The sequence below is a fragment of the Podarcis muralis genome, chromosome 9 (genome assembly GCF_964188315.1).
Source record: "Podarcis muralis chromosome 9, rPodMur119.hap1.1, whole genome shotgun sequence".
NCBI classification, from domain to species: domain Eukaryota; kingdom Metazoa; phylum Chordata; class Lepidosauria; order Squamata; family Lacertidae; genus Podarcis; species Podarcis muralis.
In genome coordinates, this window is record NC_135663.1 from 51,497,388 (window position 1) to 51,522,113 (window position 24,726).

A 24,726-nucleotide genomic window follows, 5' to 3' on the forward strand; every position below is an offset into this window, starting at 1 on the left:
ATTTGTGAAGCAGTGCCATTCAGAATCTTCAGGTGATCTTCCCAAGAGAATTATTAGAAAGAGAATCAACTGTTTTCTGTACTCACTGTACAGGTTACAGTACAGAAGAACATGGTCAAGAGATTTTATTGCTCCAGTTCCACACACACACAAACAACCATTCATTAGCCAAAGTTCCATTGAATCATCCACTCAATGGTGCAGATTGAAAAAGCAAGAATAAATGTTCTATGCTTCATGTGCTCATACTACGGAACTCACTACCACTCGTATAGCCTAAAAAGGAATTAGGCAAATTTGGAGAGGACAGGGCTATTGATACCTACTATTCATTGCTTACTAGTGCCAGAGTGTAAGCTGCTGAGCATAGGAGCCAATTCCTAGCAGCCAAGGGATCTTCACCCCCCCCAATAAAATATTTGAGGGGACCGTCCCCCAAAGTTCATGGGCATTGCCATTCAAATGGTGTGCGTGCAGAACTTATGTCCAGAACTTACTGCTTTTCTGCCTCACTGAAACTTAATCAAGAAATCCTTCCTTCTTTATCTTTCTTGCCTCCTACATGTAACATCCATTACATTATTTTGTGGGGCAGCAACTAAAACTGAGTGCAAATATTCTTGCAATCACACAGTCATATTCACCAATTTTCCTCGTAGCGCAAACATACAGCCATGAAATGTATCATGTGAATTGCTATGGTTCCCAATTTATTACTGAGACTACTCAGGCTTAAAGGCAGGGGATAGCTTTTTCAGTTTATTAGCATAATGTCTAAATAGTCTAAACTGTGTATGGTGGCTATTTCGCAGAAGAGCAAATGGCACGTGGCCACAGTATGTAGTCTAAACTCTCTTAGATTCTGCATTCCTCAGAACAAGGAACCATCTTATTTCTGTGTTTTCGCATAGCAGCTCTGACTGCATTTTCCTTGTTTAATGAATAAATAATAACGCGTGTTATTAAACCAGAGGATAGCCAGCTTTAGCAAGAATATTTATTTTGGAAAGAGTGGTTAGGGTACAGGAAAGCTGCTAAACTCACTCTTGATTTTAAAGTACCGTAATTCCTTCAGAATTCATCATATCCATACATTTAAATAACTTCCTTTAAAAAAGACCTTAGCAGATCATGTTAAGCTTCATCTCAAGATGAACGTTCTGATTATTCTAGGGTGTAGTTTTGGCCATCTTCCAATTTCCTAACAGGAGTTTATTAAAGTAGCTTGGTAAGCCTTCATTTTGGTCATAACTGAAAAGTAGCCTCTGTTCTTGGGGAAAACATCTATCTGGGTCAAGCACCAATAGCTAGCAAAATCAGCTTATTCCTCAACAGACAAAGGATTTGGTTGCTGCTGACCTTGAACAATAAAGATTTTGTCACTCACCCTGCTGAAATAATGCATTCCTAGAGACCTGCAGCAAACATTTGCTTAGCAAGTTCAATCAATATATGAAATTCATCTGCAATCTCCATTGCCTGTTTGGCCTCTCTGGCTAAAAGCCCCCAAGGGCTCCCCTTGCCTGCCTACACACTGACAAGCACACACTCCCCATCCTGTCTTTATGGGATTTTGATACTCTCTTCCTAGCCACTCTCTCTTGCTTCCTCAATCTCTTTCCTCATCCATTTCCTACTTTTCAGCCCAACGTCAATTCTGTCCTGCTTCCTTTGGCCACCTGAATTATTGGATCTGTTCTCACTTGGCCTTCCAGCATGCAACCTATTTTTCTACGCCAAACAATGTTGCCTGCAGCATACAATCACTACTGCCTCTAGTTTCTGTATAATTTTTTTCTCGGGCCTTCTACCCAGCACTGGGAACTCATTTCCCCTGTTTCACCAGCCCTTCATTTAGAGTTTGGATTTGATATCCCGCTTTATCACTACCCGAAGGAGTCTCAAAGCGGCTAACATTCTCCTTTCCCTTCCTCCCCCACAACAAACACTCTGTGAGGAGAGTGGGGCTGAGAGACTTCAGAGAAGTGTGACTAGCCCAAGGTCAACCAGCAGCTGCATGTGGAGGAGCTGAGACGCGAACCCGGTTCACCTGATTACGAGTCTACCGCTCTTAACTACTACGCCACACTAGCTCTCTAACTATTCTAACTATTTACACTGTGCAATGATCCCAATGCTTGGTGGAAGCCTTGAATGAGGCTAAGTTTCAGGACACTTCCTTGGTGGTGGCAAGGGGAGAACTGTTGGGGCTTCATTCAAGGTCCTTCAAACAGTTCAGTCATCATCACTAATCAAAATATGAGTCCTCCAGTTCTTCTGCCTCCCCAACATCACACAATCCAAAGATTACAAATCAACGGGAGAGTCCTTTAACATGTTATATTGTGGAGCCTACCATGCTTCAAGCCTGGGCATCCTACATAAGACTTCAGGTGGCTCTCACTCTCTGCCAATACAACTTCAAGGTGCTGTAAGCTGGTCTCTGCCTGCTTCCCTGTGAACTTTAAGCTTCAAGGTTTCTAGTAATCCTGTCTCAAGGGTGGAATTTTAATCCAGGAAGAAGGTAGGTCTCCACAGATCATATGAGACACTAAGCACATTATGTCAAATTGTGACCATCATTCAGCTTTAAGCACCCAGGACAACCAAACATATGCCAAAAAAGCAGGGGCTTTCTGGAGCCATAATATGGTTAACAGTGTGCGTAAATCTTTTGATGAAAAGAAAAATTAACATATAAGTTTAAAGTTAATTTTCCAAATATCTGTTTTCTGCGAACCAAACACAAGTTAAATACTTATTTCCAGCCTTCAGCCACTATATTTCTTTTCTGTCAGGGATCTTAAGAGAGTTTTTCCCAGCTAAATTGACACCTCAAACCTCATATATTGTGAACCAACAAACTGCTGGTCTCGCCTGACACTGTAGCCCCATGCAGACCATGTGGCAAAGCCTAACTAGCTGTTTACATAAAATGGATAGTCAGTCTGTGGATGGGGAGCTGAGTGTTAGGTTTGAGGACAACTTAATTGGCAAGTTAACTGAATGACATTTGTTAAACTGATACATTGGTACCTGAATGTTAAGAGCTTCCAAATGACCCTTTGTTGCTGATGCACGTTTGCTGATGATACAGATAGATGTTTATGAGTTGAATCAAGACTTCTAAAAAAAAACCCTAAGGTACTCTAAGGTGCAAGAAAATAGGGAACAATCAGGGATACATTTGACATGAAACCTCATTTGACAGCTGTGGCAATAAAAATCTAAAATGACACACAAACTTTGCAAATTTAGCTGTTTTGGAATGCTAATGGAACTATGTAGTCAGCCTTGCAAAACTCTTGTTCAAATCTGCTAGCTCAGAAAATCACCAGTTTGCCAGTTTTATGTCATTAATATGGATGGTGACAGAAGTCTACTACTGTACTGAACCACTGGAGAATATAGATGGCACTGGAGAATATAGATGGTGACAGTCTTACCAGAATCCTAAACTTGATGACCCTCATGGTCCCTTCCAGCTCTACAATTCTATGATTCTCAAAACAGCACATTTGGTACAATGGCTGCCCCCCTAGAGCTTTTGCAATCAACACAGCATCACCAAGGCAACTATCTGAAAACAAACAATAAATGTCCATAAAAATGGCAAAAGTAGTTTCTTTCCAAAAATAGGTTTTTCCAAAATAGTCTTTCCAAAATAGGTTTTATCTTAAACAATTGCAAACACAATCCTGCAGTAGTCATTGTATCACCATCCTGTTCATTGTCTTGTTGTTCCCCTACAACCTCTAGCACCATTTATGACTGGTCCACTAAGTCAAATCCTTTATCGTAGTTTAGGGTTACCATACGTCTGGACATATTTGGAACACTGCATTCATCAGCAGTGTCCGGTGTGGTCTTGCTCCGAAAAAAGCTCATCAACTTTGGGCAAAAGAAGTGCAACAACTTTTCTGTTCGGATTTTCACTGTTTGAAATATGGCAACCCTAACGTAGTCCACAATAGAGCTTGAGAAACCTCCTGTTTTTTGGTGCTGGCCAGAGACACTGAAACCAGGGGTATTCCAGGTATGAAATAGGCTGCAATACAAGGGATGGAGGGCTGAGTTCAGTTTGGCAGGTCACAAGTTGTGAAGAACTGTGATAGAACTATCATTACTAGGGGTGCCGCAAGGATTCAATAAAGCAAATTTGAGGCAAAAGGGCTTTATAAGTCTTCAAGATGAGAACAACCACATCCCCCTATACCAAGGACCCAGTTGTTCAACCTGGGCTAGTGGAAGGTGGCAGCAAGCAATCAGGGGCCACAACAGTGCTTGTGCTCATCCCACCAGGGAATCCACATTGGGAAACTAACACTACTGGCATCATTTCTACAAGGTAGAAGAGCTTCCTCTTTGATGTAAATAGTTCCCCCAAAAGGGATTATGGAAGTGGCAATCTCAGTCCCATACCTGGCACAAAACCAAACTCTACTGAAGCTTCCATACCACTTGCCACTACTGCTTTCCCTTACTCCAAAGGAAAGGGATTGGAGCAGGAAACAGTGAAAGAGGAGCTAAATGAGCGAGTGCTCAAATGAAGCACTCACAAAATCTCTTTTTGGTGCAAGACTCAAATTCATGCTTTTATTCCACACTAGGCTATCTCATCAAAAAGGTTTTATAATTTTGTAAAATCTGCAGGATCTGTTTGCCCGGGGACTGTGGGTGCTTGCAGACAATCTGGCTATTTAGCATTCATTCTGATGTGTTTGCAGGGCGGTTACATGATGTTGTGTCAAAGCAAGTGTTACCCCATACTTTCCAGTCACTTTCCTTTTTAGCAAAAAGTCAGATCTTTTGAGGAAGCAGGTTTGTTCCGCCAGATCTCCCAGTAAACTATAATTGTGCTACCTGAATTTGCCAGTATGCAACTGAATCCTGAAAACAGCAACAGTCCAGGAGCACCCTGGGTGAAGCAGGAAGGGAATTTAATAGATGTGCCATGAGCAATGATAGCTCCCTATCACAGCACCTTCCAGTCTGTGAAAAACTTATGCTGCAGATGATCTTTTTCTTTTTTACATCCCAAGGTAATTTTAATGTAAACAAGCAGATTTTGGCAGGAACTCCCAGTCTGCTGTGGGCAAAACGAACCAAGATCCCTAAACAGAAGCTTCTTTGAATCCAACCAGACCTCCTTAGGGCCTGTAATTATGGCTAAAAGGACTGCAAAAAAGAAGAAGAAGAAGCAGGTGACTGCCAGTGCACTACTCTGAAGTCAGTGGTTTGAGGACCTCAGCCAAAGCTCATACCCATCTACTAGTAGAAGAGTTATGTATGTGGCCTTAAAATCCTTAAAGGGCCATCATTCACCAGGAGTTGCTCCAGATTCAGTTTGAAGTGTGATCCTATCTGAGCAGCTGTTAAGCCTGGAATTCAGGCTGTTCACTTGATTGACTGCTGTTTAAATCACACAGTCACGTCTGCGGTGTCTTCACAAATTATCGGAGCATTGATGCTCTCAGGTGTTTATACTAGAATTACTGTATGAGAGCAGATAATCCAATGCAGATGTATATGCACAACCTACTGATGAAGGTTGTGAGGTAAAGGCATATCCAGCCAACAGAGGGGTACATTTTATTACTGGATAATAGTGGTACTTCATAGCACTTTTTAAGAAACTTGCTTTTGACAAAGCATGTTAGATGTAAGTCATGGAACTTTGGAGTGTCAGGCATAGCCCTACTGGCTTTAGCCCAAACGTAGCAGAGTTTTCCTGCACAGCGAAGAAGCTAGTTGCGGCGGTAATGACTAGTCAGCTAGACTCAGAATAACTATTTACAGGATTTATTAAAAGGAGAAAATAAAACCAGCAGAGTTTCTGCATACAAATCAAAGTAAAATAAATCCTCTCTTTCTCTCTCTCTCTCTCTCTCTCTCTCTCTCATAACCATACACAGCACTTCTACTCCTAACAACACCTCACCTCAAACTGAGCTAGCAGTCCCTTGATAACAGAGCAGAGTGCTGGTCGTTAACCAATCAGAGTAGTTTCTAGGTCAAGCAGACCTGGGCTTTCTGCCAAGAGTAAATTGACACCACCTTGAGTTAATTGTGAGAAGCTAGAATCTGCAAGTTTCCCACGAGAACCAATTAACAGAAACTGAACACCCCCTCACAGATTCTGCTGAACAATTAACACCAAATACACCTATGTAGGAGATCATTTTTCCAGCAAACCTAAACCCTTGCACATTCGCTTGTTCTTTATCTTTGCCAATGGTTTAGTTAACACATCTGCTACATTTTCTTCACTTGATACATAAGTACAGGTGATTACATTGTCTTGTACACAGCAACGTACATTTTGGTATTTTACAGAGATATGTTTGGAACGCGATTTGAAACCCTCTGTTTTACTTAAGGTTATACAAGCTTGATTATCAATGTAAACTTGTACTGGTTCTCCACAATTTACATTTAAATCTGCTAACAAATGCTTGAAATAAATCACCTCGTTGCACAATTCACTCAATGCGGCGTACTCTGATTCCGTTGATGACACACTTACAACGTCTTGCTTGCGTGACCGCCAGCTGATTAAAGCTCCACCGACCATTATGACTAGTCCTGTGACAGATTTTCTATCCGGCAAATTTCCCCAGTCACTATCACAGTAGCAACTCAACATTTCATCCTCTGAAGAATTTAATTGTAACATATAGCCAATTGTCTGTTTGAGATACCTCAGAACTTGTTTTACCCCTTTCCAGGCATTTAGTGTGGGTTTTGAGACCAATCTACTTAATATGCCTACTGCATAGCTAATATCAGGTCTGGACCACTGTGCTATATACAATAAACTTCCAATTACAGAGTGATATACATCAGGATGTTCAAATTCAGGACTCTCATCTATATGAAGTGTTTTTATGAAACCTGGATCCATAGGCACCACTGCCCCTTTGCAATCCTGCATCCTGTATGTAGTCAGTAGTTGTTTAACTTTGTTCTGCTGACTAATTAGACAGCTGCCATCTTGGGCCCAGCACACTTCCAACCCTAGATATGTCCTAACCGGGCCTAAGTCTCGTCATAATCTTTTCCAGGCCTCTGAGAGTATCCTTGAGCCACTAAACGAGCTTTGTATTTGTACTCTCCTGTCACCAGAGGTTTAAGTTTGTACACCCACCTGCAGCCTACAATCTTTGCCCCCTCAGGCGCTGCTACTGGTGTAAAAACCTTGTGCTCATTCAGAGAGGACATCTCTTCCTCCATTGCCTGTTTCCAGAGCTCTGCCTCCTCTTTTGGTAACTTTAACACCTCCTGAAAACTCTTGGGTTCTGCAATCACACTAAACACATTTGCAGTATCTGGGGAAAAACGCACCGGAGGCACTCCTTTGTTTTGTCTTTTAGACCTTCTGGGAGAAAATTTTTCTTCTGACCCACTTTCCTCCTCAGAACTACAACCTCTCTTTTGTTGCTTAGCATCTGGTCTTTGGCTAACTCCACTTTCTTGAGAGCTCTTATCTGAACTTTCCTCCCCCTCAGACTCTGATTCTCTGTGTCTACCTTCAGAGTCATGAAGCTCCTGGGAAGGTTCAAACCAAACCTCAGTATTGGCATGTAGTCTCTCCCAGCCACTATGTTCACAAAAACTGGCATTCCTGGAGATCACAATGCCATTTGTCCCTTCAGCAAAGCGGAAACCTTTTCCCAGCTCCTGGTAACCCACAAACACTAACTGTTTGGTCTTAGGATCTCCCTTCTTCCTCATTTGTTTTGGAATTAATACCCAGGCTTTTGATCCAAACACATGCAAATGGTCAATTTTGGGTTTTTTCTGAAACAATTTAAAGTACGGAGTTGTACCTATTGTTTGATGAAAGAGCCTGTTTTGGAGATAACACGCGGTGAGCATGCTCTCCCCCCAATAAGACATGGGCAAATCAGCATCATCAAGCATGGCAAACATCATATCTTGTAAAGATCTGTTTTTTCGCTCTGCAACGCCATTCTCCTCTGGGGAAAAAACGTTCGTTTTTCTATGCCCAATGCCACGCTTTTGTAACCAATCTTTAAAGGCATTTGACATAAATTCGCCACCTCTGTCCGTCTGAATCCTTTTGAGTTTAGTGGACAGAAATCTTTCCACAGATGCCACCCAGCCTTTAAACTTAGTGAACACGTCACCCTTATTCTTCATGGGAAAAACCCAGGAGTAACGCGTGGCGTCATCCACAATTGTTAGTGAAAAGCGCGATCCACCCCTACTTACAGCAAATGGACCAATTACGTCCATGTGAACCAGCTGTAGCGGTGACTCACTAACTCTGTCACTTCTGGGGTAAGAGACTCTGTGGGTTTTAACCTTTTTACAAACATTACAATCAAGGTACTTGTTACAGCTCTTTAAATTACCCCCATCAGCCAATTCAGACATTTTTAGTACACTTTTCCAGCAAGCATGCCCCATTTTCCTATGCAATAAGTGCACACAGTTGTCATGTATAGCTTTGTTATTCACTGCAGGCTGAGATTTACTGACTACTGCTGCAACTTGAGATCCTGCTTTAAGCCAAAACAAGCCTCCCTCTGACTTAGCAGTGCCTAAAATCTCACCAGCCTTCTTAATCATGCAACTGTCTCCTTCAAAATGCACTTTAAACCCAGCTTTTAGCAAACAATCTACAGACATCAGATTGCTCCTTAATGAAGGCACACACAGTACATTTTGCAGGCATTCACGAAGACAAGGAACAAAAACTGCACCCCCCGAAATCACTTCAGAAGTACTTCCGTCTGCTAGAGCCACCTGGCTGCGCTGTGCTGAGTTCTTGGAAACAAACAATTCATCTGAATTCACAATGTGGCGAGATGCTCCCGAATCGACCACCCAGACCGCTTGTTTCTCATCAGCACTCTTGACCTCGCCGGTCACCAGCTGAGCCGACTGTTTTTGTTTGAAGAACTTCTTTTTACGCTGCTGCTTCTGCTGATCTCGTCTCTGCTCCTGCACCGGCAACTGAGACTTGACCAACTCCGGACATTGTTGTTTTAGATGCGCTGAGGACCCACATCGGAAACAACGCCTAACAGCAAACGCTGACTCCTCACCGGTACGCTGCTTTTGCTCCACCTCTGGCACGGCATGAGAACTCCTTCCAAACCGCCCACCTGTAGAAGCCTCTGCAGCCAACGACCTTTCTTGCCTCTTCTGCCATTCTTCAATCAAACGCCCAGTAACGTAACTGACTGATAAATCATGCTCCTGCATGCCTTCTAGAGACAAAACTAAATTATCCCAGCTTTCCGGGAGAGAACTCAAAATAATAGCCACCTTCTCCTGCTGGTCTAACGCACAGTCTCTTTCCTGTAGCGCAACAAACTTTAACTGTAAACTGTGTAGGTGTTCCTGCATTGTAACCCCAGGCTGTAACATTGCCTTGTACAATGCCTTGCGAATGAACAGCTTGGAAACCGCTGTCTCACGCACATGGAGTTCTTTAAGTGCTTGCCACACACCTCTAGCTGTCTTGATTCCCCTCACATACGGCAACTGGGAATCTTCCAGCCCCAAGACAATTGTGGCCCTTGCTCTTTGGTCTTTATCGAGGTCTTCATCATCAGGCTTCGCAGGAAACTTACTCACCACTTGCCAGAGACGATCCCTCTGCAGCACTGCCTGCATGCGTTCCGACCACAGCAAGTAATTGGAGTCATTCAGACGCTCAAAAGCCATCTGAACTGGTTGTGAGGCCATCTTGAGAGCGATGTCCCTGGAACCCGGAACCAGCTACTCACGACCACCGAGAGAGAGAACAGGAACCACAGCACCCAGCACTCACACGCTGCAGCTGTTGTCCTTGTGTCCGCTGCGTCACCAGCTCACCACGGTCAGGAACCAGCCAGGAACAACAACCTCTGGAACTACTGGAACCAACGCCGTTGATGCTGACACCACCGCAACTCAGGCTGGCAGCACAATGCCCATAACCTCATGGAACTTTGGAGTGTCAGGCATAGCCCTACTGGCTTTAGCCCAAACGTAGCAGAGTTTTCCTGCACAGCGAAGAAGCTAGTTGCGGCGGTAATGACTAGTCAGCTAGACTCAGAATAACTATTTACAGGATTTATTAAAAGGAGAAAATAAAACCAGCAGAGTTTCTGCATACAAATCAAAGTAAAATAAATCCTCTCTTTCTCTCTCTCTCTCTCTCTCTCTCTCTCTCTCATAACCATACACAGCACTTCTACTCCTAACAACACCTCACCTCAAACTGAGCTAGCAGTCCCTTGATAACAGAGCAGAGTGCTGGTCGTTAACCAATCAGAGTAGTTTCTAGGTCAAGCAGACCTGGGCTTTCTGCCAAGAGTAAATTGACACCACCTTGAGTTAATTGTGAGAAGCTAGAATCTGCAAGTTTCCCACGAGAACCAATTAACAGAAACTGAACAGTAAGCTTCCTTACTGATACCAGCTGCTGCTGTGCCTTTAACACAGCTTGACAATAGCAAATAGTTCCTCATCCCATTACCCCTTGCTTCATGCAATGTTTTGCCTGACAAGGAGTTCTAGAGAATTTATAAGCTTATCATATTTTTTGTGACTTTTTGGTTGGTCCTAATAAAAGTTATTATCCAGTTTGGTTTGTTGTATTTGCCTAGATATTTTTTTTTTTAAGGGGGTTAAACGCTGTTGTAAGCTAGTTTGTTTTTGGCAATTGCAGCAAAGAAGTCTCCAGCTTAATCTTACCAGGCTGAATTAATGCAGTCACAATTTTGAAAAAAATAATATAGTCCTTAGATGTGCAACGTTCCTAAAAGTAAATGTGCCAAACCTAACAAGGTGTTAATGAATCAGCATGAAAGTTAAACATAAATATATGAACTTGAGCTACAGTGGTACCTCGGGTTAAATACTTAATTTGTTCCGGAGGTCCGTTCTTAACCTGAAACTGTTCTTAACCTGAAGCACCACTTTAACTAATGGGGCCTCCTGCTGCTGCTGCGCCACCGGAGAACAATTTCTGTTCTCATCCTGAAGCAAAGTTCTTAACCCAAGGTACTATTTCTGGGTTAGCAGAGTCTGTAACCTGAAGCGTATGTAACCTGAAGCGTATGTAACCCGAGGTACCACTGTATAAGAAAAAGTTAGCATCCCTTAAATATGCTTAGTCTCAAATGTGCTATGCTTAAAGGAAAAAAGAAAAGTTGAAGGCATTTTTCCCAGCTGTTAGCTGGAGTCCAACAACATGGATGCAGTTGAGCCAAGAAGAATTCTGACCCTAATAGGATCACACTTTAGCCTTTGAAAAACCTCTACTGTACTGGAAGCCTGCTTCCTATTTTCATTAGAGAACAACAGCTCCTTTTACTAAAGTATCACTAACATTAAAAAAATCACAGCCAAAACCTTTTGAATGTTAAGCTGATGAAGAAAAAAAACCTGAACAGTGAACACTCATGAAGTTGCCCCTTTCAGGTCATGTTGAAAAATCAAAAGAAAGATTGTACAATAGGTATTATTTTGATTCAGTCCTTTGGCTAGAGATAATTAACTTGACACTTTTCTGGTGTTATTCTGTTGTCATACTTTGAAAGCAGCTATTGGGTTGGGATTTGTTTTTGTCTTTTAGAGCTTCTCTGAGGGTATGTGTGTACATGCAGGCCAGGGAACACATTCTGATATTGATGTAACAAGCTAGAGCAATTGGATGCTCTTTTGGCACATATCATCACAACAATGGTATACAGAGCACTAATGAAAAAAAATTGATTGTATAACATTGATTTGAAAGTTTTTTTGTTTCTTTTTAAAAGAAACACATTGGGCCATAGCCAAGGCCTCATGTGAATAATTATACCTTCCTTTATCCTGTGCTTTGTAAACATGCAGGCATAGATAAAAGCAGGAGCTCCAATTCTTTAACATTCTCCTAGATCTTCCAGTACTTGACAAAGGTAAATATACCTAGCTTTTATACTGAAGGCTGCTCTCCAAGTTACAATTAATTCTTAGCCAGAGGATTACTATTACAAGTCATTAAAATGACTAAAATTGTAACCTGGGAAGGCTTCATATAAACATGCTGAAGGTCACAGAGAAAGCAGCTCAGAACAACTGCAAGGAAGTAAAAGTAGAGTGGACAGAGAACAGCCCGGAGGGGTGTCCTTTATATTAAGATATTCTTTCTCCCATCCCTAAGGAAAAGCTTTCAGCTTTAGTGCCTAATCGGAACCATATACAGAGAATCCAAAAGCGTACTTACACACACACACACACACACACACACACACACACACACACACACACAGTGCAGGCTGGCCCATTATGGAGGATTGCCCCATCAACCACAAGAATGTAAGAACAGCCTGCTGGTTAAGAACAAATGGCCCATCTAGTCCAGTTTTCTATTCTGGCAGTGGCCAACCACATGCCTGTGAGAAGCCCACAAGTAGGACCAGATCACACTCCCTTCCTGTGGTCTGCAGCAACTGGTAATCACCCCCCCAACCAGGGAGAAAGAGCATGGCCTCCATGGGTCCATCCATTTGCCCTCAGCCATCCCTTGCCTTGCCTGCCTTCTTACTTGCAACCAGTCCAGGGGGTGGCAGTGCTGCCTTTCAACTTCCTTTTCTTTAGTCTCTCGGTGTTGCTTTTGTAAAACTCAAGCTGATGTGTCTTTTGTTTTTGTTGAGGGGTATACCAGGGAGGGATATACCAAACACCCCTTGGTCCATTGGTTTCATGATATAATGAACAAAGGAATCAGACAAAGCAGTATTATTCATTGCTGGTTAATATGAAGGAAATGTCCCTTCATGGGGGGAAGAGCTGCCTGTTGAATCCTCAGTTAAGACAGGTCCATCTTCAACTTCAAAGATCCTGTATGTACTTGGAATGGTAAGGGGTGGGGTGCTACCTCTACCCCTGAGGCTCTGACCTCTCTCTGTAATTTCTCAGAAATCTACCTCTCCTTCCCTTCTATTTGTGTTCTGTCTTCCTGCCTTTCTCCCAGGACCTCTTCTCCATCATCATGTCCATGTATCCAACTCTCAATGTCTCCTAAGCTTTCTACCTGCTGCATCTCTCCTTGCTGGGGTTTATGATCAGCTACATTTCCTCCCAACATGTGGGACAACTGAAAAGGGAGACTGTTGTGTGTAGATCTCCAGCTTGTTGAGCTGATGTGGGAGACAGCCACACAATACACTCTCTCTCTTCAGTTGGGTGCAGCCTCTTGATGACATCTTGGTGCGTTCTCAGAAGGGTACAGTGCCTGGCACCACTTATCACCCAAGCCTTCAGTTCCAGTGATGTCCCCACAAGTAAAGGTGATGATGATGCTAGCAGTGTTGGCAGGACAGACCCCAGCAGTTTTCTGATATTTGTATCCTGCCCTTTTCTGTCATGGAACCCAAGGAAATACACATGTGGTTCCCAGGTGGTCACTCATCCAGGTACTGACCAGACCCAGACCTCCTTAGCTTCAGCAGATGGTGACCTCCTGTGCCTTTAGGTCACATTCTGAGACAGTGGCAGACTAGTATGTGTTGACATTTGACATGCTCAAATGTATGCATGATATTGCTTGTCACACTATAGTTTTCATTCACTTCTGCTGCCCTGCCTTGATGCCCAAACACATGCACAACTTGAGAAGGTAAGTGGAGCCAAGTTGAATCTGGAAAGTGTTCAACATTCTTTTGTTTAGATAGCACTTTAGGCTCTGCCAATGAACACCCTAATCCAGCTTTGGCCATGCATAGTTATGCATTAGGAGCGCCATTTGAAACAAAGGCACATCAGTGAGAATAATGCAGTACTGACAGACATTGGATGTGCATTCTGATACATTTTCACTTTCTCTCTCATCCTAGTTCCCTGTGCAGTTTGCCAACAGTTTGCACATCAGCCATCATTCCCCTCTCTGTGCATGTAGTAGAAAGCAAATCAGAGCGAAGGCGAGGGGTAATTGTTTGCACAAGCAGGACAGCAATATCTATGTCAGAAATTTAACATAGTAATTTATCGTGGAATTCCTAGCAAGAACAGCCCTAGGAGTGAAATTTATACTGTGAGAAGCCGCCACCAGCAAAATCTTTATAACATGGCAGTAAGCAAGTTATGAACAAGACCATTCTATGAGGTCTGATAGAATACTGTACTTGAAGGGTATATAAAAGCAGGCAGTACTCAGCATTTAGCTGGTGGGGATGTAAGCAGTAGTAGCAGCGGGTATGACATCAGAACACTCAAGCAGCTAGTAGACACAGAGGGAAAATAGATACCGCTGAACCTATTAAATATCTATTATTAAGCATTCCAGTTAAGCTCTCCCCACGCCTGCAATATCTGTCAAAGTTCCATGCTTCCAGCCTATTCGCCTGTAATTTCATCTCTAAATACTGAACACCACAAGGCACTCATTTTCTTTGAAGCTATACTGCTTCAAGAGGCCTCTCATTACCAGGCATGTTTAAAACCTCTCTTTCTCTCTCAACCATTCCCATTCATCACACAGAGACCTGTAATCTATGGAATATTTCTGACTGTACTCTCCTGCATAGATAGGCTTTATCCAAATCTTGTTTTCCATTATCTGATAATATCTCAAAACCAAGTCTTCTCTCCTTCCTGCATGTGCACACACACATACTGAAATTTATTCATGGACTCATACAGATAGAAATGGACCTCAGAAATCATCAAGCTCAGTCCCCTGCTGATGCAGAAAACCTACTGCTACAGTATCCCTGATAGGTGACCATCCAACTGCTGCTTATACACCCCTCGTGATGGAGAGTTAAACATTATCCAGAGAAGGCAGTCTGTTCCATTATGGCACAAGGTGTGCCACCAGAAAGTTCTTCCCAACGTTTAGTCAAAATCACCCTCTTTGTAATTTGAACATGTTGGTTCAGATACCACCCTCTGCAGAATCAGAAAACAGCTTTGTCCCATCATCTATGTAATAGCACTTCACATATTTGAGAACTGCTAGCACATTGCCTCTTAACAATCTCTTCTCCAGGATAAATACATACTTGCTTCTTCCAACTTTCCTTCATCACATTAGGTATCCAGGCCCTTCATCATCATTCCTTTGGACATGTCCCAGTTTGTCAATATCCTTTTTAAACTCTGGCACCCAGAACTGGACCAAGTTCTGCAGGTGAGGTCTGACCAAAGCAGAACAGAGTGGTATCATTTATTCTTGTGAAACCAACATTTTATTTATTTACTTCCTCACCTTTTGGTCCCAGAACCGATAAGGCAGCTCACATATAAATTCACACAGAAAATACTTAACTGCTACCAGAGTCCAGATATACTCTGCTTACAATTGTGCTTCTGGTTGCACTTCAAGCACTGGATGCACAATAGCCTACATCTGGGAGATTCAGTGATTCATTGAACTAGAATGTCCATTGCTATAATAATTGCTATGTGGTCCTTGGTTGTGGAGGCATCTGCTGAGATATTGCCAAGGCTAATTCAAAACTAGGTTTTAATCTAGGCTTTGAGAAGTATGGAAAGCAGACACTACCACTCTCTCATACATTACTATGGCATTTTGGGGACCTGAACTTAGAGTTGTTTTGGTGTTGTTTTTAAATTTCCCTACCTGGCTGTGCGTATTTCTCATGTGCAAAGGCAGAGTTGGAGTTCTCATACCACCAACTCATACTTTGCTTCATGCCCCATAGCAAGGCTTACTCCCTGCTTCCAAACAAGTTCCCCCCTAAATCATTATGGCAATAAGATATTTAAACGGTGACACTGCATCGGGGCCAGCACAGAACACACAGTGATTAAATGTATGTATTTTTCCATCCAAGAATCTGAAATGGGCCTTCGTGTTCAGGGAAGAAAGCTTGAGGTATGATCAGCCAAAGCCAAAACACTTTCAAGCGCCATTGGTCTCAAAGGGACAGATTAAGCATATATTTATAACTCTCCAATTTAAGCTATTAGGTCTGAAAAGTATTTTACTTTCTTTGAACTGCACTTTCCCCCTTTTTAAAACTCTCTCCAAAAGCAATTTTAGGAAAGGCTTTGAGAAAAGCCTTTACTATGTATTTCAAAACCTGAAAACAATCCAAAATAATTGCACAGCCTTTTCAACCTGTTATCCCTTTTCCTGGTTTTGCAATAATCACTACTGCTATCTCAATGTCACATACCTATTTAGATGGTCTGGCCCCATTTATAAACTTTTCTGATCTGCTTCTTTACAAAAGTTTTTATGTACACTATTTATTTATTTATTTATTTATTTATTTATGAATGAAAAAAAATCAATAAGGTTCTCAAACTGCTTTACAGATCTATGAAAATGAATATCTCAGGACTACCATCCAAAATGACTAAAACAATGTTGCTGTAAGATTAAACCCCTCTATTAACTTAAAAAAAACAATCCCTTCATTGATGAGATATCTAACTATATTTTTACAGCCAGAAAACTTAAGGGCCCATTCAGACAACTTGTTTCTTCAATACTCATCCAGATTTGCTTGCACAAAGCTTACGCAGATGCTAGACTATATCCCGTCTTTAATGAGCACTCATTCTGATTTGTTCATGGGGAGGTTATATGACAAGGAACATTTGTTCTAAATTCATCCTAATTCCCTTGTGTTGTGATTACATGTCTTCCCACTTATTTCTCTGTCACTTCCTAACCACAAAATTCTGAGCGTTTTTTTTTAAAGTGTTTTTTTGTGGCCAAAGCAACAGAACACTTTATAAACCTAAAGTTCTGGTATGCACTCGAATCCCTCCCACAAAATACTGTCAGCCTTGGAGGCAACCTTTGTTTCTTAAAGCACATTTACTAGGTCAATAATAACTCATAGCAGGGATAAGACACCTGAAGATTTCCCAGTGCTACAGCTCTCATTATTATATGAACTGCCTTGATATTTTATGACGAAGGGTGGTGTATAAATTTAATAAATTAAATCAACCCTGACTGTTGGCTATGTTGCCTGGAACTAAGGAAGGTGGAGTCCAACAAAACTGGAAGGTTCTCAATCCCTTTTATAAATTATAAGGAAAAGACAAGTTAAACAGTGCAAGAACTCTACAATTGGGTATGTTTCTAAACATGTTTTAAGAGAGACCAGCTAAGGTTTTGTTTTTGAAGTTCCACTTTTGCCTGCTTTAGGAGCATGGGAAACTGCCTTATAGTGAGTCAGGCTGTTGGTCTATCCTGGTGAGTACTGCCTACACGGACTGGCAGCAACTCTCCAGGGTTTCAGGAAAGGGTACATTCCTAGACTTTACCTAGAGATGCAGGAGATTGAAACCTTTTGCATGCAAAGCAGATGCTCTATGACTGAGCTATGGCCCTCCCCCTCCCCCATAACAAAAAAACCCTGTAACATTTATATATATATATATATATATATATAAGAATAGATGAGTCAAACTACTGAGCAAGAAAGGGCAAAAGCAGCCAGCTGGCAAGACAAGCTGTAATAAAACTGCTGAGGTTTATGTGCACATTCATTTCCCTATTTAATTACACACACACTCTTCTCATCACCACAGCAAGTTCTACACTGTGGTTGCATTTCATATGGAGAGAATACCCGGAAACAGGCATCCATTCTGTCTGCTGTACCTGCTGATCCTTACAGCAACTAGGGAAACAAATTCTGAGGGACGAAATGTAACTGTAAATGGGGGGTAGTTTTAATCTGTTTCAGTATTTCAACTTTTGTATGTTTTGTTTTGTTTCATTATGAGATTTTTATTAAAGTTTTTCACAACAGAGTAAGATAACTGTGAAAAAAATACAGAGAATGGAGTCCTCTCCTGAAAGCAATTCTCAGTCCCCGGCACCCACAGAAGGTAGCAGCAGCTCGTCCCAGCTCTCAGCTGGGATCCTTCCTTTCTCCTCCCAGCCTCTCACTCTGGGGAGACTTGACCTTACCCAGGGCCTACACAATCCCTGGGTCTTATCACAGGCCCCAAACATAGGATTCCAAAAGAAGAAGAAATGACAAAAGAAACAAGGAGAAAGGAGAGAGAGAAAGAGATTAAAAGAAAGAGAGAAGCAACAGAAAATGAAAGACAAAAGGAAAAGAAACATTAGAGAAAAAGAAAAAGGACCAATTTTTCCTCTGATGGCTACATTCTAAAAAGTGTGTGTTAGGTGGGGGAGGTAGGGGAGATTATTTAAGATATTCAGTCCATGGTAACATCCATCTTTCCCACTTTCTGTTAAAGAGTTTTTCTTTTAGGTCAAAGTTTCTCAGAATCATTTCTTTCCCCCCACAAAAAGCATGTTTTTAAAGCTCAATTGTGAATTTCCCCTAGGTTTTCTTGTTTCATCTTTTTATAAACCACTCTGAGTTGTTTTTACAACTGAGCATTTATTTAAATAAAAATTATTTAAACAATAAATAAATAAATAAATAAATAAATAAATAAATAAATAAATATTCCTTCCTGTCACGTTTAAGAATAAATTTCATGACATTCCATACACCTACATTAATAATGGTATCAGGTCAGCAGACATACAACTTCACAAGATACTAGAAGTGTGTGTGTGTGTGTGTGTGTGTGTGTGTGTGTGTGTGTGTGCGTGCATGCTGAGCCCTTTAAAGTAATTCTGAGCTTACATTTATTACGGGGTGGTTTTTGTTTGGTGTCTTGCAGGTTTTCCTCGATTCTCCAATACACCAAACTCTTAAATCACGTCAGCACAAAAAGGGTTTTTCAACCTGTGCTGCGGGCCCTTCAGCATGCTCTTTGTAGAGATGGGGAACCCTTTTTCAAGCCCAGGGTTGCACTCAGCCCAAGGGAAAATTGCTGGGCAGAATAGAGGAACCTCTCATCAGATTGATAGACAGACCTACACACCTGAATGGGATTGCCACCTTTTTGCAAGCACAAAAAGATAGCAACTTGCTCAAGGTCGTTTGGAGTTCATAATGAGCTGGGGTTTGATCCCTGTTTGATAAGCTTAAGTATTTTTCCTGCAGGATTAAACAGGCTACCAGTTATGATAAATACACACTTTGACTTCCTAAAATATTAGAACTAATTTGGCAAAGAATTTGGACACTTAGTTAATGGGTTAGAAATGTATATCGTCAATTGACTCTAAGTGGAACCTGCAAGCATATATTTATCCAATTGTTTTTAATTCATATGAGTCACACTCTCTGCTAGTAGCAGCACTGGAGGCAACACACAGCATCCAGTTAATAGATACATTTATTATTTCAACAGAGTAGAATTACAATAGGTTTTTAGTTTCCATTGCCCCAGACCAACATATAGATGACAATAGGCTCCTCTGTGTGCAGTTGATGCAGATGTGTATCCAGATGTTTAATCTGTACCATATCTTCATCTAAACCCCATGAAGCTGGTGAGAAGGCTATGGATACAAATGGTAATGCACTTTACCAATGAGGACCATTCATTTTTACATGCGCACAACTAAAGCAAATAAAGCTGTTGTGGTTACCCTCTCCACATGCCATACAGAACCTATGTGAAGCATTTCAAAAAGTAGTTTAGGAAATTCAGCCTTTCATGTTGCACAAACACACGCACGCTATGCTTCTTGTTTCAGAACCATATGAAGACATCTCACTCATGGCAAACTCCTACTATATTATTAGCAGATTAAAGACAAATATCTCAATGCCTAGTTTGACTACATTAGTGGTGACATTGAAAGCTACAGTATATGTTACCACTGATAAAACAGAAGTGATATTCTGCCACACTACAGCAGTGCATTTCAGATGCAACTTGACTTTTTCTTCTTTCTTGACCACAAAATATGATACAGAGTTACAGTTCATCTGACAAGGCTTGACTCCGCACAATTTCACTAACTGTTCCACAAAGTGTAAAGGACACTTCAATCCCAGCAATTTGCAACTGGGCACATTTGTAGATATTTTTACTTCTTTATGTTTTGCCAGACTGTTACGGTTTTATTTTTCCTAAAGCCTCCCTAAGATGCCCATTCCAGATATTTTTCCCATGCCTAACGTTATTCTGGTGTCCCCCCCCTCCCCATCCTAAACTAAAACAAATTATTCGGCTTACCAAAATGTCAGTCACCCAACACGAACTGAACATATCTTTATATAGTAAAAGCATCCAAAGCAATTGCTCAAGATGGTGTTATAGAAAGGGACCAGCTTATAGTGGTAGACTTATTTACAGCACAATCCTATGCACTTTTACTCACAAGGAAGTCCCACCGTATTCACTGTATTTTTTATTAATTGTAGGTTGCTTTTTGTCCTTTTGTTTTTGACATACATTGGTACCTCGGGTTACACACACTTCAGGTTACATATGCTTCAGGTTACAGACTCCGCTAACCCAGAAATAGTACCTCGGGTTAAGAACTTTGCTTCAGGATGAGAACAGAAATTGTGCTCCGGCAGCGCGGCTAAAGTGGTTAGCTAAAGTGGTGCTTCAGGTTAAGAACAGTTTCAGGTTAAGAACGGACCTCCGGAACGAATTAAGTACTTAACGCGAGGTACCACTGTAGATGTAGTTCTGTCAGGGTTCACCTGGGAGGAAAGGAGCTGTTTCATTCATTCTAAGGCAGGCTCCGATCAAGCTACCTCTACTAGGGCCTGTGAGAAGAAGCAAGAAGCCTCCTGTTATTAAGAGACAATAACAATTCTGAAGCTTGACTTGGCCATAAATCCAGAAGATTACTTCCCCAGAACAATCCTGAAGGAGCACACACCCTCGGACTGTGGCAGTGCATTCTGCTGTATACTTGGACCAGGCCCTTGTGATATGACTGTCAGGGCACAAAACAAAGTCATGCACACTGTCAGATGCAGAGCTTCCAGTGTTGCTGGAGGAGACATTGCCCCTCCATCCTGGGCAGTTCCTGCAGCCAGTAAATTTTCCTCCTCGCTTCCCCTTAGAAGAAGTAGGCTGGAATCAATGTTAGCTTGCCATGGTAATTGGAAGAGGGAAATGTCTGTCAATTCTTGACAAATACCAGCACGTAGTGTTTCATATATTAGTGGGGCTGAAAGGCTTCCATGATGATGCACAATCATTCTTCTACTTGGGGCCATGTAGTACTGAGGTTAGAGTGTGGGACAAGGGTTAAAATCAACACTCAGCCATGAAGCTCACTACCTTCTCAGGGTTGTTGCAAGGATAAAATAAGGATAGGGATAACCACGCATGCCATCTTGAGATGGGATATATATGTAAAAAGTGTGTGGGGAGGGAGGGGAATCTAATCATCTTCCCTCATTGCACAGAACATAAAGAGAACAAACTTATGGTAATAAGAAACTTCCTGCATATGTAGATGAAGTGACTTGCTAGACCTCCTGAGAAAGAGCTGACATGTGCTGAACATAATTCGCTTCACAAACAAAATGTTAAATGTTTCCAAGCAGCTACCAAAACCCCCCCACAAAAACACCCACCGCTCTTAGCATCAGCGATATCAGTGATAATAAACTTTTTCAGATTTCTAGTAATTATGCACATCAAGCAATTTTAAAGCCCCATCTGTGAGCACATGATGTGCAAATATTTTCTGCATGTTGAATGTAATCTAAAGTAGTTTTTTGGTTTTTTTAGTAGTATCCATTTTCTAACGTAAGACTGATGAGCATGAAGGCCATGATGATGTGGGGGGTGGGGGGCGGAGGGAAGGGGGGAGCACAAGTTAGCCCTTGCAAAAAACCCCATCAAATAGATGAATTGGAAAACAAAACTTTTAATTTAGGGACAAAACCGAAGAGGAGCTGGAGATCCAGGATCAATCTCCCAGCGTTTTCATTCTTACCTAAAAAGCTGGCATAAGAGGTAGGGGTGTGGGCATTAGCGTCCCAATTTTCACCAGGCTAGGTAAAGGTAAAGGTAAACCGACCCCTGACCATTAGGTCCAGTTGTGGCCAACTAACAAAGCTCATCTCGCTTTATTGGCTGAGGGAGCTGGCGTACAGCTTCCAGGTCATATGGCCAGCATGACTAAGCTGCTTCTGGCAAACCAGAGCAGCGCATGGAAATGCCATTTACCTTCCCGTCGGAGTGGTACCTATTTATCTACAGTGGTACCTCGCAAGACGAATGCCTCGCAAGACAAAAAACTCGCTAGACGAAAGGGTTTTTTGTTTTTTGAGCTGCTTCGCAAGACGATTTTCCCTATGGGCTTGCTTCACAAAACGTCTTGCAAGTTTGTTTCCTTTTTCTTAACACCGTTAATACAGTTGCGACTTGACTTCGAGGAGCAACTCATAGAACGCGGTGTGGTAGCCTTTTTTGAGGTTTTTTAAAGACTTTGGTGATTTTTGAAGCTTTTCCAAGACTTTCCCGACACCGTGCTTCGCAAGACGAAAAAAATTGCAAGACGACAAAACTCGCGGAACGAATTAATTTCGTCTTGCGAGGCACCACTGTACTTGCACTTTGGCGTGCTTTTGAACTGCTAGGTTGGCAGGAGCAGGGACCGAACCGCCGACCTTCTGATCGGCAAGTCCTAGGCTCTCTGGTTTAACCTACAGTGCCACCTGTGTCCCTTCATCACTGATGAAGGAAAAAGAGGGAAACCTTTCTCCCTGGAAGGTTTTCCAAAAACCATTTTGAGGTTTCATTCTACAATCAAGCCCCACCACTGCCCAAAGTTGCTATGAGTTTTACAGTCAAAAGTACTTAATTTTGAGAAAGGTTTGTGTATGTGGGTGTGAATGTGCGTGCATGCAAGGATTAACTCCCTCCTTCTAGTGAACCTAATGAAGCCCTTCATCATACCAGCTGGTTAGGGAGCGGGTGAAACTATTAGAAATGTGACATTGGCCCTAAGAGTCAACAGTGCTTACAACCGAGAAAACATTAATATGTCTCAAAATCTCTGGTGCGTTCCCGCCAAGGCCAGTTTTCGCCCCTCCTGCCATAGAGATAGGCAAATGAGTCCATTTTGGTTTGTATCAGTTCCTCATCTTTCCAGGCTTAAATTTAGTTCTCCACCTTCCTACATCAAACGGCGCATTTCTCCTTATACATCCTTGTATGTAATTGCACATAAAAATGTGTACATTAGGAGAAATTCACACTAAAGTACTGGTGGATTTTCATTTTCAAAGTAAACAAATAAGCAAACCACAAACAGATATGCAATTGTAGAAAACTGAACTTAAAATTGGGGGGAAAGGTGATAAACTGCGAAATGTTGAAAAATGGAGAGATTTTTCAATCCCTATTCAAAACAATTCTTGGTAATGGAGCACCTTCCCTGAGGGGAAAGGCAAAAATGTGGGGTGGTGTGTGTTTTTTTTGGGGGGGAGAGGGGTTGTTAAGAAAGAAGATGGCTAGAGGGATGATGTGAAGTTACGCCTGGTGTGAAGAAAATGGCTAGAGAGTCAATTCTTCCCAGCTAGGCCTGTTCGTTGTGAGAGGAAGAAGACACCTAGAACCTTTCTAGAAAACAGCAAAACCTTCACTGATCATGTACAGCTCAAAGTGCTACTGCCTTCTCTATTCATAGGGCTAGCAGGAGACTATTACTGACATAGAGGAAAAACAACTGGCACTACATGGGGCTTTTCTTTTATTGCTCCAAAGCGAATATAGAGTACATGCATCCATAAGTGGTGAATTACCATATTTTTCGCTCTATAAAACGCACCAGACCACAAGACGCACCTAGTTTTTGGAGGAGGGAAACAAGAAAAAAAATATTCTGAATCTCAGAAGCCAGAACAGCAAGAGGGATCACTGCACAGTGAAAGCAGCAATCCCTCTTCCTGTTCTGGCTTCTGGGATAGCTGCGCAGCCTGCATTCGCTCCATAAGACGCACACACATTTCCCCTTACTTTTTAGGAGGGGAAAAGTGAGTCTTATAGAGCAAAAAATACGGTAGTTTTCATGACACATTTCAGCTCCTCTCACTACACACTGGTCTGCCCTGGCCAACAGTTTGGGAATAAATGGGTTACAAGGCCAAATTTGGTGCGGATGACCCAATCTGGGGTGTCAGGCTTGAGGGTTACTGGACAATCTACTGGTCCAAGTTTTGTTTTGTTTTATTTATTACAGCAGGACAATTTATAACACTGAATCATGACTGTGGTCATTATCATGAACATATCCATCCATTCGCATACACCCATGAGAGAGAGAGAGGAATCATGCAGGCAAAAAAAAAGAATCAAAATCTTGAAATGGACTACAAAGGCAATTGAAAAATAGAACAAATGGATGGTTAGATGTGCCTAGCCAGGGATACTATGTAGCACAGAGCCACCCCCAACTGGTTCACTTCCACTGGCAGTGGCTCTCTAAGGCAACAAGCAAAGGTCTTGGGTCACTGTGCTACCTAAGAACCATTTTTTAATCGCTGGTGCAAGGGACCATCTTTCTGCTACAGAGCCAATAATCCAATATTGAAGATATTGTTTAGGAAAGTTTTTAATGTTTGATGTTGTCGCTTCTTATTATTAATATTCTGTCGGGAGCCACCCAGAGCCAGGGGCGGAGGAAGGGGGGTGCAGTGGTTGTGGGCCACCCCAGGTGTCACCACTGGGGGGGGTTTGACAAAATGTTGCGTGGCACTCCCTGCGGGGCCTGCAGCGTGCCTGAGCCACACGTCTCTCCTGGGAGAGACGTGGTGGCTTGGGCGCCCGCAGGCTCCGCACTGCTCAAACGGTCCGCCTGCTGCCTTCCCCCCGAGCTGTAGGGCGGCTGAGTGCAAGGAGACAGGCAGACTCTGGAGGCCCCGTGGTGCATCCCACCCTTAT

General features: G+C 42.2%; 1 protein-coding gene and 1 long non-coding RNA gene across 51 annotated transcripts in view; both read right to left on the bottom strand.

Annotated features, from left to right (window-relative positions):
- Nucleotides 1-24,726, bottom strand: part of SORBS2 (sorbin and SH3 domain containing 2) — a 157,756-nt gene that overhangs the window by 111,342 nt on the left and 21,688 nt on the right. The window lies entirely within an intron of this gene.
- LOC144328891 (uncharacterized) lies at nt 19,180-22,436 on the bottom strand. The gene is made up of 2 exons (XR_013394254.1): nt 22,189-22,436; nt 19,180-21,661 (listed from the first exon to the last, which is right to left on the bottom strand). It is a non-coding gene; the product is annotated as an uncharacterized LOC144328891 (long non-coding RNA).